Here is a 14,855-nt window from a genome sequence, read left to right on the forward strand (position 1 = left end):
GCACAGAGAGTACACTAATGAAGGGGAGGGAAACCAGAGAGCAAGGAAACCCATTTTAGACAGTTACGACTACAGAAGTTGAAATGACCGATTAGAAATACACTGAAAATCAAAGGAAGTGACGACGGACGACAGAGGTGGCCAGGAGGAAAGGGAGACAGCACTTTCCTGGGAGCTCAGAGCAGGGCACTCAGTGTGGGGCCCCTCAGTCACTCTGAGAGAGGTCAGTACTGACTCTCTACGTCAGCCCCTGCCCCACAAAACCGCTGGCGTGATCACCAAGAAGTTGGCAGATGGTCTTTGCCCTCAAACCTGCTTGTCCTGTGGGGGCCCAGCAGAGCTGGAGAGCCTCGGTCACTGCCCAGAGCACAGCTTCCTCCGCTGGGGACCCCCAAGTTATTCCAGCCTCCAAAGGCAGAGCCACGTGAGGGCGTGTGTCAGGCTCGGGGAGACCCCATTGGTGGGGCCTGGCCGCATTCCGCACTCACCCCAGGTGTTGGTTGCCTCAAGTTCACCCCGGGGAAGCGGGGAAGTGTTGCCTGCTACGGCCTACGATGGATTTTTCCCCTTCCGTGCACTTTTCTGTGAACACCAGCTTCTCATGTACACACGTTACCTTCAGAAGGAAGAACATCTGTCCTTAGTAATAAACAATACAGAGCGTAGATTTGCTAGGAACGGATTCCTGGATTTTTTAACATTAAAAATGTTTAATGGTTTAGTCCAAGTTAGTGTTATGTAAGAGCTGATATTTCTGTGTAACACACTGACCCATTTATCAGGAGAGCCACGGATCGGCTCTGAGCACTGTCATTAGACTTGCTCCCTTCCGTCCACCTCCCCGCTGGCTGGCTGGCTGGCTGGCTGGCGGTCGCTCACCCGTAGGACGGAACAAACAGGCTTCAACAAGCTCCTGAAGCTCCCGGGGGAAATTTCATAAGTTCATATTTTGCCTCTGCCTGAGAGATGCAAAGGCCAGACACAGTAGTTTTGGTTTTTCAGGTGAGAAAACCCAGCTACTGGGAGGGAGGTCCCCTCGGATTTCCCAGTTACATGAAGTGCTGGCAGGGGTTCTGTGCTGTCTCTGAAGACAGAGCTCCTGGGCTGTGATCACCTGACAGGTCGCCCAGACTCCCTTTAGAGGCGACATGGGTGACCTCCATCGGCCGACAGGAGGGGGAGTTAGAAACATACCTCCTGAATTTTCACAAGTTCATCACCTCCCAAAATGGAGTCACCCCAATGGATCACAAGATAAGCCTTGCAATCGTTCAACCTGATTTCGTCTTGAGTCAGTCACACCCACCAGCAAAATCTCATCTGTGTTGTACTCACCTGAAGCTGCCGGGATTTGGCAGCATCCTGTGTGCTGAAAGGAGAGGAGACAGGAGAGAAGGGACCCTTCAGGTAAAAGGTGCCCTCATGCCACCTGCCTCCCCTCTGCAGTGCACGCCACCCCCACTGTGATCGCAGGCCATGCCCACCTGCCATTATTCAGCACTCGTGGAGTCAAGGGGGCACTTTCTGTGGCTCCAAACGGTGCTGCCCAGTGGGCTGCAAGGTTGCCTCAGGCCAGCCCCTGCTCTCAAGCTGCCCACAGGGGTTTCCGGTCAGTGCCAGGGGTGCTTCCTGGAGACAAGGTGTGTGGGAGCAGCAGACCTCGCAGGTGTGCTTTCCAGTCATTCCACACTGGCCTGGAACGACGCCCTCCAAGAACGTGGTCGCGCAATCCTTCAAACGTGGTTTGCCTTCTAGCACTTGGTGTTAAACCCCCTTCCTGGGTATTATATCTCCATTTCTCACCTGCCCGTTATGTCTATTGAGTGAAATTTTACAAGCCTGCTAGACAAGGATTTCTAATGTGTCCTATGATTTAGAATGTTGTACGATGGTGTTTTCCACTGATTGTTGATGCACCAACACAAATCAAATACTTCATGTTTTAAAAAGCTGTAACATACAAAGCACGATAATAAATAAAAATAAATAAAAAAACAACCCACAAAACATTCAAAGACATGGGAACACACAAGTCCTCCATCAGAACAAACCAGCACAGGATGACAGGAACGGAGGAGGAGAAAGCCGTCAGTTGCATCCCTCCTATTTCTTTAAGGGGCGTGTTTGAGCAGCCTCCTGCTGATAATTAGTGCAGTACTAGGAAGTCCTAGCACCTGTTCAGTGCACATTGCAGGACTCAGCAAGCTTTCAAGTCTTCTGCATGTGAGTTTGACAACAGACCAGTAAGGAGAGCGGGTTCTGTCACTCAGGATTCACAGATCAGGAAACTGAGGCCTGGAAAGCGGCTGAAGTGCCTGTCATAGCTGGGCCGGCCCCCCCCCTCTGCCCACGTGGCCTGGCGCGGTGGCGGGGAGTGGGCAGCCCTGCTCCTCGGCTTGCAGAGTCCCCACCCCGGGCGCCCCAGGGCGGACCCTCCGCTGAGGGCAGGGCTGGGGCTCCGGGCTCCGAGGGCGCACAGCGTTAGATCATCCCAGGACGGCCAAGGCACTGTCCCTGCCAAACCACAGGGAGGGGCGGCCGGCGGAGGGAGGGGGCTGTGAGCTGCTGCTTGTTGCTTTTTCTGAATTACAAGAAAACGGGGAACAGAGCAAGGGAGGGAGCAAAGTTCAAGGGAGGACCTGGCAAGCCACCTTGGGCAGACCCCTGGACCGCCTCCAAAACTCTCTTGGAAAGGGCGAGGCTGCCGAGTGTGTGATGAGTGAGGATGATTGCGGATGATGGATGACTGGCCTGGAATCCTTCCACACCACAAATTTGTTCCTCGTACACCCAGGCAACCGAGAAGCCAAAAGGGGGGCGGGGGTGCTGCTTTGAGGCAGTTTCTCTCCTCTGCTGGCACCGGAGCCTCTCGCTGGCGTTGACTCCACTTCCTTTCCCCACTGGGCCTGAGTGGTCCCCGGAAGCAGCTCAGAGTCACCCGTCCCTCTCTCTCCACGCGCAGGGCACTCTTCCCGCCCGGTCCAGCCGGCAGCCCCAGGCAGCCAGCGCAGGACTCTTCTGGCTGGAACCAGCGAGGGCAGCCTCCCTGCCTCCAGCCCCTTCCCTGCGCTGCTCCCTGGCCCCAGCCATCCACCCGCACAGCTGCCAGAACCGCGTTTCCGTTCCCTGGTTTTAATCATGTAACATCCCCCCTTGGAAGGCCAGAGTCAGTCCCAGTGGCCTTATATGTCAAATCTCAATTTCTAACCTTGAGCATTTGGACCCTCCCCCCTGACCCCCCATCTCGCCTGCCCCACCTCAGCGCCTTCTCTGCAAACCGTCTGCTCAGCTTGTGCAAAGCTGAAGAGGCACTCCCTCCCATCCCCCACCCCTTAGTCACTCAGCAAGTATTTATTGAGCAGCTATAAAGTGCCAGGCCCTGAACTATTACCGGCTGCAAATACAATAAGGAACAAGAAAAAACCAGCTCCGTCCTCACAGGCTGCACAAGCAAGTGAGGGAGACCCTTAAAGGAGAAATGAAACCACAGCGCCCACGTGCAAACCTGAACACAGCTATGAAATAACCCAAAAACCAGACGTTGCACAGATGAAAGGTTGAAAGGAAATACACGAAAGTGGTTGTCCCTGGACAGCTGAGTATCGAGATTAGAATAACTAGTTCCTTCCTTCTGCTTTTAGGTAGTTTCCAAATTTTCAATACTGATCAGGTATTCATTTTGTAATAAAAAGCAAACTGTTTTGTGACATTTCTTACCTTCTTCTGATGAAAAAAGCCGTAGCATTTCTTTTAAGAAAATTCTGAAACTACAGCAAGCATAAATAAGAAGAGTAAAATCATCCACCATTCCAACGTCAACACAGTAACAAAGATCACCATTTTATTTGATTAGCACCTAACCACTGTCATATTTTTTCATGAAATTAGGCTCATGTTGTACATAACAGGTTGATGCAAAAGTAATTGTGGTTTTTGCAATTATTTTGAACTTTTTAAACCCCAATTACTTTTCCACCAACCTAATATTTCCTCACCTAAATACGGTATATTATAGTAGAACTTTTGGGTGAAGAAGTTTAACCATATTGAAGTTTTCTGAGGGATACTGCCCAGTTGCACTATAAAAATAAAAGTGTAAATTTCATTTAAAAGAAGGAGGAGACAGGGAGAAATATTTAAAGATCCCACTTGTATTGATCCCCGTGTGTCCAATGCTGTAGCACAGACCTGGGGGACACCCTCCCAACCCTCCCTGTGTTACGATCTGGCTGGTCACCAGCCATCTTTCTGCCAGTGAGGGTCCCTCCCTTTCGGAAGTTTCCTCCTTCGTGGAGTATTGCAGAAGGATCCTCTACTCAGGGCACCCCTCTTTAAGACCCTTCTCTACCCAACACACCAGGTGCTTCTCGGCTTTGTGTTGCTTGTGACTTTTGCGATCTCTGCCACAGGCTCCCACCGTGTCCTCCATCACACTGGAAACTTACGAAGGTCAAGGAGAAGGAGTGAGGCTGAGCTATGACAGTGGACCTGCTGTTAGTTCTTTATCAGCCATTCGCGGCTTGGGAAGAGAATCAACCGTCCCCACACCAGAAGAATCCAGGAAGACCTGAGATTTGGACATGCCGTCCTTAGAGATGCCACTTTGCAGGTGAGCACAGCGGGGCTCCAGCCAGGGCTGTGCCCGTGCACGGGTCACACGCAAGCACACTGCACTGACCCTCCCCGTCCCTCGTGGCATCGGGCTGCCCCCCACCCGTCCGCATGGTTTATGGCTCAGTGTCAGCCCTGTGTTATCCACCCCACCATCTCGATTTGAAAAATCTTGCCTTTGACTCTTGCTTTCATGCAGCCCCTGCCCTGTCTGTCCAGACCGTGTTTGCATTTGGATGCCACACTCCCACCCACCGGCCTTCCTTGAACCGGGGGAGATAACAGAAGCCATGCACACCCCGGCATTCCTGCACATCCCAGACATGAAAGCAGTTGGGAGACACGCGGCATCCTCCCCGATTTATTTCTTGTTACCTTCCATCCCTTCCACTTTGATGTCAGAGGAATATTTGACAGAAAAGACTCTACCGTGACCTACTACCCTGGAATGCCAAGAAAAACAATTACCGGGGCAGCGGAGCGGGGTGAGCAGATGGTGGACGGGACGTGCTGGGCAAGGACGGGTTTGTTTTCTGATCTGCTCCACCTCAGGGCTGACCAGCAGGACCTCTGGCTGGAAGACCTCGGAGCTCCCCACTGACCGAGTTCCGGGGCCCCATAGGTCATTCCAGAGATGCAGAGGGCCCTGTCTTTCCCTCAGGCACACAGCAGGACTTGTTACGAGCCCTAGAAACTTCCCAGGAGTCAAGTAGATTCAAAACACTGAGAATGGTGAGGATGGGGGTGGGGGTGACGAGGATGAGAAGCAGGACCTATCCTCTCCCCAGGCCAGCTACTCATCATACTAAACTGCTTGGGGAGCTCGGTTCTCTCCTGCCCAGACCCCCAGAGCCTGCGATGACCAGCACCTCCCCAGTTGCCGTGACATGGCAACTGTGCCCCTTTGTACAGTGGAGTGGGGCTGTGGTGCCGGAGATCAGTGTGGCCTCTGCAAAGGACTGTCTTCTGGGGCACCGGAACCTGACCCTTATCGCGGACAACAAGGCACGTCTTGATATGGCCCTTCATCCCTTCCCTCAGTCCCACCTGCTCACCGCTCACTGTCACCTTCTTGCTGCTCCTCACACAAGCCAAGTGACTTCCTGCCTGGTGCCATTACACTTCCTGTCACCCCTGATTGTGTGGCCAGATGAACTCGGCACCCCAAGTATGTACCAACCTGCACAGAACATGGTGGCTGTAAACAGTTCTGCCTGTGGACACGGTTAGACACACACACACACACACACACACACACACACGCACGCACACGCTCTGCCCGATCTAAGCATCACTGGCCCCGTCTCTTCATTCATATCTCTGATTAGGTGTCTCCTCTTCACAAAGTCTTCCCAAGCCCCTGTGTCTACAACGGCGACCCCTCCCCAACCCAGGGCATCGTCTTCGCTCCCCCTGCACGATTTCTTCCTCACGTGCTCTACCTGCAAGACAGCTGTTCACCTACGGGTTTCCTTGTCTGTTTTTCTGTTCCTTCCCCAGAATGCACACTCCATGAGAACAGACAGTTGTTTCCTTCATTGCCGAATCCTGAAATCTAGAACAAAAGTGGACTCGTAGCGGGGGCTGAATGCAGCCTGCAGACAGTCATTCGCTAAAACAGCTTCCAGGCGTGTGTTGGATTCCCAGGGCAGAATTTCGTGTAAGCTGGGGGAGGCTCAGTGGCTCAGTCTCCCCATGGTCTCCCCGAGCTCTTTGATTTTTATTTCAGTGGATCCGTGTTCCTGAGCAGCTTCTGCAGAGCTGGAACACCCCCAAAATCCAGGGCTCCCCCACTGAGAATGGTGAAGATTCTTCCGGAGGATGTTGTCTGAAACAGGAAGTTTTTGCAAATGACTGTTCAGGGACACATAAGGTAAATGTACACCCCCCAAGTCAAAGGCATGGGGTGAAGCATGATGGATCTTTCGTAAGTCATACCTGAAATTCCACTGTTTACAAAGGAAATGCTATCGCTGACAAGCATAAGCCACTTAGAAATATGACAGGCGTCATGAACCCTGAAAGAGGGGACTCTGGCGCTCGAAGGCTTGACCATGGAATTTCATTCTTCTCGCTCAGACATTTTTATAACCCGCTGGAAATGTTTCTTTTCAGTATTTGACTAGTGGAGAGGCAAAGGACTCCAAAGAGGAAAGAGTTCACGCCACAGAAAACTGCACTGGCAGCCGCGTGAGATGCCACCTCTCACCCTGGGCTCTCGTCTTCGTGTGGCGGTGCCTCTTTCTGCCACCTGGACCGTAATGCGTCCTTACACACCGTGGTGGGCGGAACGAGAGCTCCCCAGGGTCTCGAGTCTCTTCTCCTGAGCATATTTCCCTCGAAGTTAAAAGTGTCCTTGCAACTTGCTTTGGCTGATGAATCGTGGGTGGACCGACATAGGTTACGCCTGGGGGAGAACATTTTAGAGCCAGTCTATGGGTTGCCCTGCTTTCTTTTCCTGCTGCTGTGAACCCCAAAGCCTGAAGCTGAGATGGAAGTGGAGACGGTCAGCGTGAACCCTGGAGCGGCTACAATCGACAGTCCCACCTGCCCCATCCCCTGAGCGTGCAGTATGGGGACACATGAAGCCTTGTCTGATGCACCGAGATGTGGAGTTTGTTCTAGCAGCAAACCTCACCTTGTCCTGACTAATGTCAGACACCTGAGAAGCAGGTGCTTCTGTGTATGAACTCATGGGATCGCCCTCGTTCTACACACGAGGAAACAAGCTCCGCGAGGCCAGGAGTCAAACTCAGGTTCAAAACTGAGTCCAGAGCTGATCCCCTCGCCTCTGTACTGCGACGTCTCTTACTCTGGAAGAGATTCAGGCTGTGTGCGCTTCTCCAGACCCTGTGGGGCTCACAGCCCTGGCTCTGGAGCCATGACTTAGAATCAGATTTGCTGTGGCCTCGTGGGCTTTAGAATTTAATGAGGAAACCACTTTCCCCCCCTGAAAAAGCAGGTTCCCGAGCAGGCACCCAGCTGCACAGCACTGAGGCTGAGCGAGGCCCCGGCAGCCAACTGTCGCGGGTGACGTGAGCTGGGGGACTTGGGTGATGAGTCCCCTTTCTGGGGCTCAGCGCCCAGATGTGGAATAAGCATCCTGAATCCTGGCCCGGCCTGCACTGATCATCCCCCAGGAGCTTTAACAAGACAAAGGCGCAGGTTCCCTCGGAGACTCAGCGGATCAAGCTGGCGCACAGGCCTTGGGGCTTTCAAAGGTGCTGAGAAGGGCTTCGAGGCACAGGCAGACTTTGGTGTCAATGGACGCCTGTCTGCTATTTCAGTGGCCACATCACCAGCACTGCTCCGTCCGGTGTGTCACAGGTGTTCTAGCTGTTTCCAGAATCCACCTCAGGCCTCTGGGAAGCTCGTGTCTGAGGCCTCGGCCGGAACTGTGGTGGCTACTCAGAGTCAGAGGCTCCAGAAGGCATGGTGGGGAGCGCCGGAGGCTCTAGTCCTACCCCTCAGGCTATGCCGCTGTGGATGAGGCCTCCCTCCCGGCACAAAGAGCTGGTGGGGCTGAGAAGGTGGGTAAGCAGAGCCCTCCTGCGAACAGACCTCAGCTGGCACAGAGGACACTGCATCTAGGCCAGGGAGCTTTCATCACGGGGAGGGTCCCTGGGCCCCCGCCTGGGACATCGATCGCGCTCACTCTCGAATCCCAGCCACTAGGCCATGCTTTCCCGGCCCACACACAACCCACCAGCCTGCCTCCAAGGCTCCTTCTGGCCTGGCCCTGGACAGAGCTGCTCTAGGAGCGGTGTCCCTTTTGCATGTGTCTTCCTGACACCAGGGGTGTGAGCTGTGGGCTGGGAAAGTGCAGCCTGGGAGCCAGCGGAGACCTCCAGTGTCCTCACAGCCTCTTGGCGGAACTTGGGTGGCCTCTTGGCCAGCGTGCTGTGGCCAGGCTGCTGGGTGCTTGCCCGGCCCCAGGGCCAGACTCCATGGCAGAGGGCAAGGCACGTGCTGCTCTGGTGAGAGAGCTCATTCCAGTTCCTAGGGGTCCGCTGGCGTCACGCTGCAAACTAGCCACCCAGTGGAGGCAACAAGCAGAGGCCAATACCCGTGTCACTGTCAACACAGGCGGCTGCGTAACGTGATGGAGGAGAAGCCTGTCTCCCACACCTGTCTGTGACCCCTGAGCCACACAAGGAACACGCAGGGTGGTGGCAGCAGCGTGGCTTTTCACCTGAAGGCTCATGGGGTGCCCGCTGCTGCCTCTGCCCCTCTCATGGGCATGGCAGCCTCGTGCAGCCTCCACGCTGGTATGTCAGGCCAGCGGGCTCGGGCTTTGCACACCCTGCGGGTGCCATAGGCCACACCTGTATTGGGCACTGCCTCTGGGGGGTGATTTGAGACGTGCTGAGGACACCCATGGCCCCAAACCTCAATCACCTGCCCATCGTGGGGCCAAAGTCTGCCTTCATCATCCCACTCACTTAGTTTTCACATCTTGCTGACTTCCAAACAGGATTTGAAAAGACACAATACGTGACACGTTACCCATCAAAGTAGAAAGAGAGAGGAAGGCAGCCAGGGGACAGGAATTGCAGGGGGAAGGTGAGGGATGAGAAGGGTGCTTGTGCCGGAATCACTGTGGGAGGTGTTCCCACTGTCCTGTGTGGAACTCGGCCTCAAGCCCCCTAATGGCCACCGTAAAAACAGGACCTAGGGAGTGTGACGAAGCCCTTGGCCGTCTGTAAGAGAAAACACGTCCTTACAGGCGGTGTGGAAAGGCCGACGTTGCCTAGCTCTGAAAGGATAAGAACATTTCTTTTAGAGATCTTTGTATAAACATCACTGAATGATAAAATACACACTTATCTCTAAAAGTTGTTTCACCAACATGGCTCTGTCTAGCAAGCGTATCGAGAAATTATCATTGAGCGGTGACATTTGTATGGGAAGCTGGAGTAATACAGGTATTTTAGGATTCCAGCTGGTAGTGAGTGGGCTGGATATTTATTATTATCATGGATACACATGTATGGTTTCCATGGGGCCTGAAACAGCTTCCGTGGGGTCCCACCAAGGATGGGAACCTGGGTTTCAAATTGCACAGACCCCCCTCCCCAGGAGCTGGGGCGCGGGCGTTACCACAGGGGGCAGAAGAGCTGGGGTGCGGGGCTGAGAGGTCAGGCACCAGGCTCCATTCAGACACATGCCATCCTCTGCTGGGAAAACCGCCAGCACACAAGCACATGCGCAAACACCAGCCTGTGACGCGCTCGCTCAGGGAACCCTTTGGGCTGCCCTGGCTGGATACACTCTCCCTTCACCTCCTCCACTGGTTACTTCTCCTCACACGTGGACACCTGCCAAGTTCCGTCCTGAGCCTCCATTCTCCTCCGGGGGGCGCCCTCCCACTGCGGTGGCCTCTCTTTGCCCCACCATGTACCAGGATGCCACCAGCTCACTATTCTCTTCCCCAGGGCTTGTCCGGCCCTCTATGTCCCCTGTGACCAGAGGCCCAGGCTGGGAGTCACCTCACAGCCTGTGTCCACTAAACTGCCCCCGTCCGCCAGCTCCGCCTCTAATCCTCCTGTCCGTTCTCTCTCTCCCCTTCGGGTCCCTCCTCCCTCTGACGGGATCCCAAATGGTTTCCCCACCTCTGCTCTCCCCTCCTCCACCTAATCATATCTGGTTCTGCCAAGATGAACTCCCCGAGCCACAGCTGTCAGCCTGCCAGCGCTACATTTAAAAACAAAACTAAATTCCCAGTGTTCCTCTTACGGGGTAGGTCCTCTGGAAACAGATTAAAACGGCAAGGTTTCCTGGGCAGGACTCTTGGGAGACAGACTTGTGAGGAGTGAGGACGGCAGGATGGGCCAGGGCAGAAACTTGGCCACATGTGATGGGGATGGAGGCGTCTGCCCACCCTGTGGGGCGTCTGGACGTGGGGAGCCCTGCACAGTGAGCCTGAAAGGAGGCGAGAGTCCAGACACCCGCCAGTCACAGGCTGCAGTCTGCCCCTTCGGGAAGGGGGCGGCACCTGGCCCAGGCAGCTCCCCCAGCCAAAGGCAGTGCCCAGTGAGGGGCGCAGCTCTGAGCCGCAGCAGCTGGTACTCCAGAAGTAAGCGAAGGCCCTGTGGACCCTAGGGCCACGTTTAACGCATCCGTTCACTTGTTAAGGGACACTTGGGTTGCTGCTATCCTTTGGCTACTATGACTAATGTTACAGTGAATATGAACATACAGATATACCTGTTTTCAATGCCTTTGGCGTGTACTAAGAAGCGGAATTGCCTGGCCCTCCCTTTTAAACACGTGGGTTTCTATTAAACAAATCCTATACGAGTCCCTCAGCGCGACTCGCGATTCCCTGCTGTCCCGGGGCCCAGCATATGCCAGCCTCTCCAGCTGCAGAACCTTTCTCCTCTTCTCAGCATCGCAAAGACCTCTCCATCCGTGTCAGGCAGAAAACATGCCCCCAGAGATACACTCACTCCCTAACCTCACAACCTCTGAATATCACCTAACATGGCAGGAGAAGTGATTACAAATCTTGAGAGACGCAGCTGATCCTGGATCGTCTGGGTGGGCCCGGGCTGTCATTACATGTGTCCTCATAGGAGGGAGACCGAGGAACAGCAGACACACACAGAGGACAGCAGATGTGAAGACGGAGGCAGAGAGCGGAGTGACACAGCCATACGCCAAGAAACTGCAAGCGTTGCCGGGTGGCCTCCAGAAGCAAGAGGAGGCAAGGAACGAGTCCCCCTGGGCCCTCTGAGGAAGCACAACCCTACCAACGCCTTGCTTTGGGACTTGTAGCTCCCAGAACTGTGAGAAAGTGAATTTTTGTTATGTTAAGCCCCAGGGTTGTAGGAATTTGTTACAGCGGCCCCAGGAAACGAATAAGGCATCTTTCAAAGTCCTTCTCACACCTCACCTTCTCCAGGAAGCCTGCCCTGATTACCTCTGATGGAAACTGCAGCTCCCTTTCTGGGCCTCCTCACGCTTTGCTTATCCCTCTTTACGAGACTTTCTGCATCTGTTCTGTAACATGGGTATAAGTGTGGACGCCTGGATTTTAAAAATCTCTAAATACAGGTACCAAGCTTTCTACACCACAGTGCTTCATTTACATTCAACCACTGAATACTGAGCATGAGCCAGGCTCTGTCCTAGAGACTTAAGCCCTCAATTTGGGGCACATACATTTTTTTCCCATTTTTATTTTATGAATTATGCATTTATTGAATCAATGAACACATATTGGACACTTACTCTGTGCCAGACAGTGTTTTAGGCTCTGAGGATACAATGGGATGCCCCCTAGTCCTGATATTCCCCCAAAATAATCGTTGTCCTCGGGAAGGAGACAGGAAAATACACACACACACACACACACACACACACATTGATAGACATCAAATGACAAGAAATCACGAGTGTTTTGAAGAATTTCGAAAGTGACGGATGCATGTGGGCTCTTTGTGAACAGACGTACAGGAGATGGGTGAAAGGTCAAAGTACACTTCGGCACCACCTGTGCCCCACGCTGCTCCCAGAAGCGACCAGCGTTAACCAAGTACACCCTTCCCGCCTTTCGCTGTTCGTGTCTACACACCGTATAAACCCACGTGCAGCTGACCCACATGTGGTTAGTTTTTGCGTACATAGAGCAACGCTTTACGCGTCGCCCCGCAACTTGGCATGGAATTTCACCAAGAGCCAACGTCTGCTCTACATATAGTAGAAACCTGATGAGTGCCGATGTCTGAAACTTCCCAGAAGGCCCCCTAACACTGAGCGTCAGAGCCAGGACCACCCCCTTCTGGCCCCCATTAACGGCCATGTGCTCTGGCGAGCCCTTCAGGTACAAAGAAAATGCGTATTCAAGGCACCGTTTGTCAGCCACCTGGGGGAGGTTTGCGGGGCTCCCCCTGGGCCTCAGGGCACCCCAGTTCCAGGTGCAGTGTTTTTGCCCCCAGGGCTCCCACACTCCATCTGTACAGTGCCCTCTAGTGTTCAGACCCTGTATTGACATTTGGGACAGCCCCAAGTCTGAGATGCCTGGTTTATTTCAAAGGACATTACAGAGTGGGTCCTGGCCCTGTCTGCTTGCAGCATAATCTCCAGAATGGAGCAGCAGGCACACGAAGCCCCAGCTGGCCACCTGACTTCATCTGCCTGGGACAGACCCAGGAGAGAAAAACAGGGGCTGTGACATCCACAGCTACTATGAGAATACATGCTTCCCTGTATGAAGAGGAAACTCTCCTACTTGCCTACCAAGTCCCGCCTGCTCCATGCACTGGGGACATTTCCTGTTTCCACCAATGCTTTCCGTTCTCTCTTCTTACATCCACGGCAATTACTGTGTGTGCATGCGTGCGCACACACGCGTGTGTGCCTGTGCCATGTTTTTGCACCCGTGGCAAGATGGAAAGGCCCTGAGAAATCAGAGTTGGAAGGGACACCCAGAAGAGCCTTTCTCTACCTCCAGGAAGCCTGAGTCTAAGCCATGGACGAGAGCTGGGCGTCTTCCAGCTTTTAAAGCTCTTCGAGGAAATTGCAACATGTCTGCTCCCATCCTGGACCAAATTCCAAAATGCATTTTTGCAGACAAATTAACTTCCTACTTGTGTCACCTGACGTACTACCAAACCACACTGTCTCCTTCCATCGACCGCACGCCCCCACACGAGTGATTTTGCCTTCTCGTCATTACTGAAAAATTTTCAGCTTGGCTTCCAGCTTGTTCTTCATATCGGACTCACTTATATTAGACATTTGACAGTGCAATTTTGAAAGGGGAACTATAAGTCACTTGTGAGGTAGAGGTGAAATATTTGTTAATTTTTGTTCAATTTTTACCTTCACACATTGCCAGCACGCTTTCCTTTTATTTCTAATGTAGATGCATGTGCTGCATCTGTACCAATGGGCTCCTGAGTCGGCGCCGCTGTTTCTAATTACTGGACATCTAGAAGCAGTTCCAGACAACTGTTCGGCATTACGTCCCACCCCCAGAACCTGAGAGAAGGAATCCTGGTTACAAAACGCTGGACTTAAGGGTTGAAAGACAACATCCATTATAACCTCCTGTTTTCACTCACTCGTAACCATCCAGAAATTGTCCTTTTGCTCCAATCACAGCACGTGTTCCTTCCTGCCCCAGGGATAAAATTGCTTGGAAATTGGAACAAAAGTGGATCAGCCACTCTGGAATCGGGCAGCCTGGAAGAGCATGGCGACCTCTGGCTGTGGACAACCCCACACAGCTGTCCCCTTATAACACTAGCTCTCATGGGGGCAGTCAGTTTACTCCAGGGGAGGAAGTGTCTGTGCATAGAGTAGAAATCCGGAATTTCACAAAAAAATCACAGGCAATGAGAGTGCAGCTTTGTGTTCCCTGGTCTACAATTTGGCGGTGCGGGTGGAGTGGGGCTTATGTTACCCACAGGCAGACCTCTTTCCCTGGAGTTAGCTATCTTACTGCAGTGGAGGGGGGCGGTGAATGGAGTGGGATTTAAGTCACGGCGGTCCTGAACTCCAGTTTGGGTCCTGTCCCTTACTAGCTATGTGACCTTGAATTTGTTATGTAACTTTCCTGAGCTTTGACGTCCTCTTCATTAAAATGGGGGTCCTGGTGGTGCCCAGCTCTCAGCAGTGCACTGCGTACCATGTGTGTGAGTGTCGGTTGTCTGGGAGCAGAGCAGACGTGGGAAGAGAGATGCACACGTGTCACTGCACGTTGACTTTGCCACACGCGTTGACATCTTGCGTGTTTGTCTCGTGTCCATCCCCACCTCTCCTGGTGACCACACCGCAGCTTTCATTTTAGGAAACTCTGCGATCCCATTCTCGGCACGTGGGATTGAGGAGTTGCTGTTCCCACCCTCCACCCCCACCCCACAGGTATACCTGGGGCTCGATTCCCACTAACCAGAGGCTATGAACACCTGCTCCAGGACTTGTGCTGGGTACGGGAAAGAAGCTCGCCTCTCTCCCGGCTCGGCCCACTGCCTGCGAGGAAGCCAGCTTAGAGCTCCTGACAGGCATGTTTGGCCAAGCTGGCTAAGAATGGCTCCGACGGAGAGAAAAGCAGACCTAGCGGATGGCACTGTCCGGAGACGGGTCCTTGCTGTGCCTGGAGCTGGCCCAGCCTTCAGACTTCTCCGTTTTGTGAACCAGTGCATTCCGGTTTGGGTTAAGCCAGTTTGAGTTGTGTCTTTACTGTGTGTCCTGTCCTCTTGGGAACAAAAGCTCGAGGCTGAAGGCATCCAGCAGTG

Source organism: Rhinolophus ferrumequinum, chromosome 22, assembly GCF_004115265.2.
Source record: "Rhinolophus ferrumequinum isolate MPI-CBG mRhiFer1 chromosome 22, mRhiFer1_v1.p, whole genome shotgun sequence".
NCBI lineage: Eukaryota > Metazoa > Chordata > Mammalia > Chiroptera > Rhinolophidae > Rhinolophus > Rhinolophus ferrumequinum.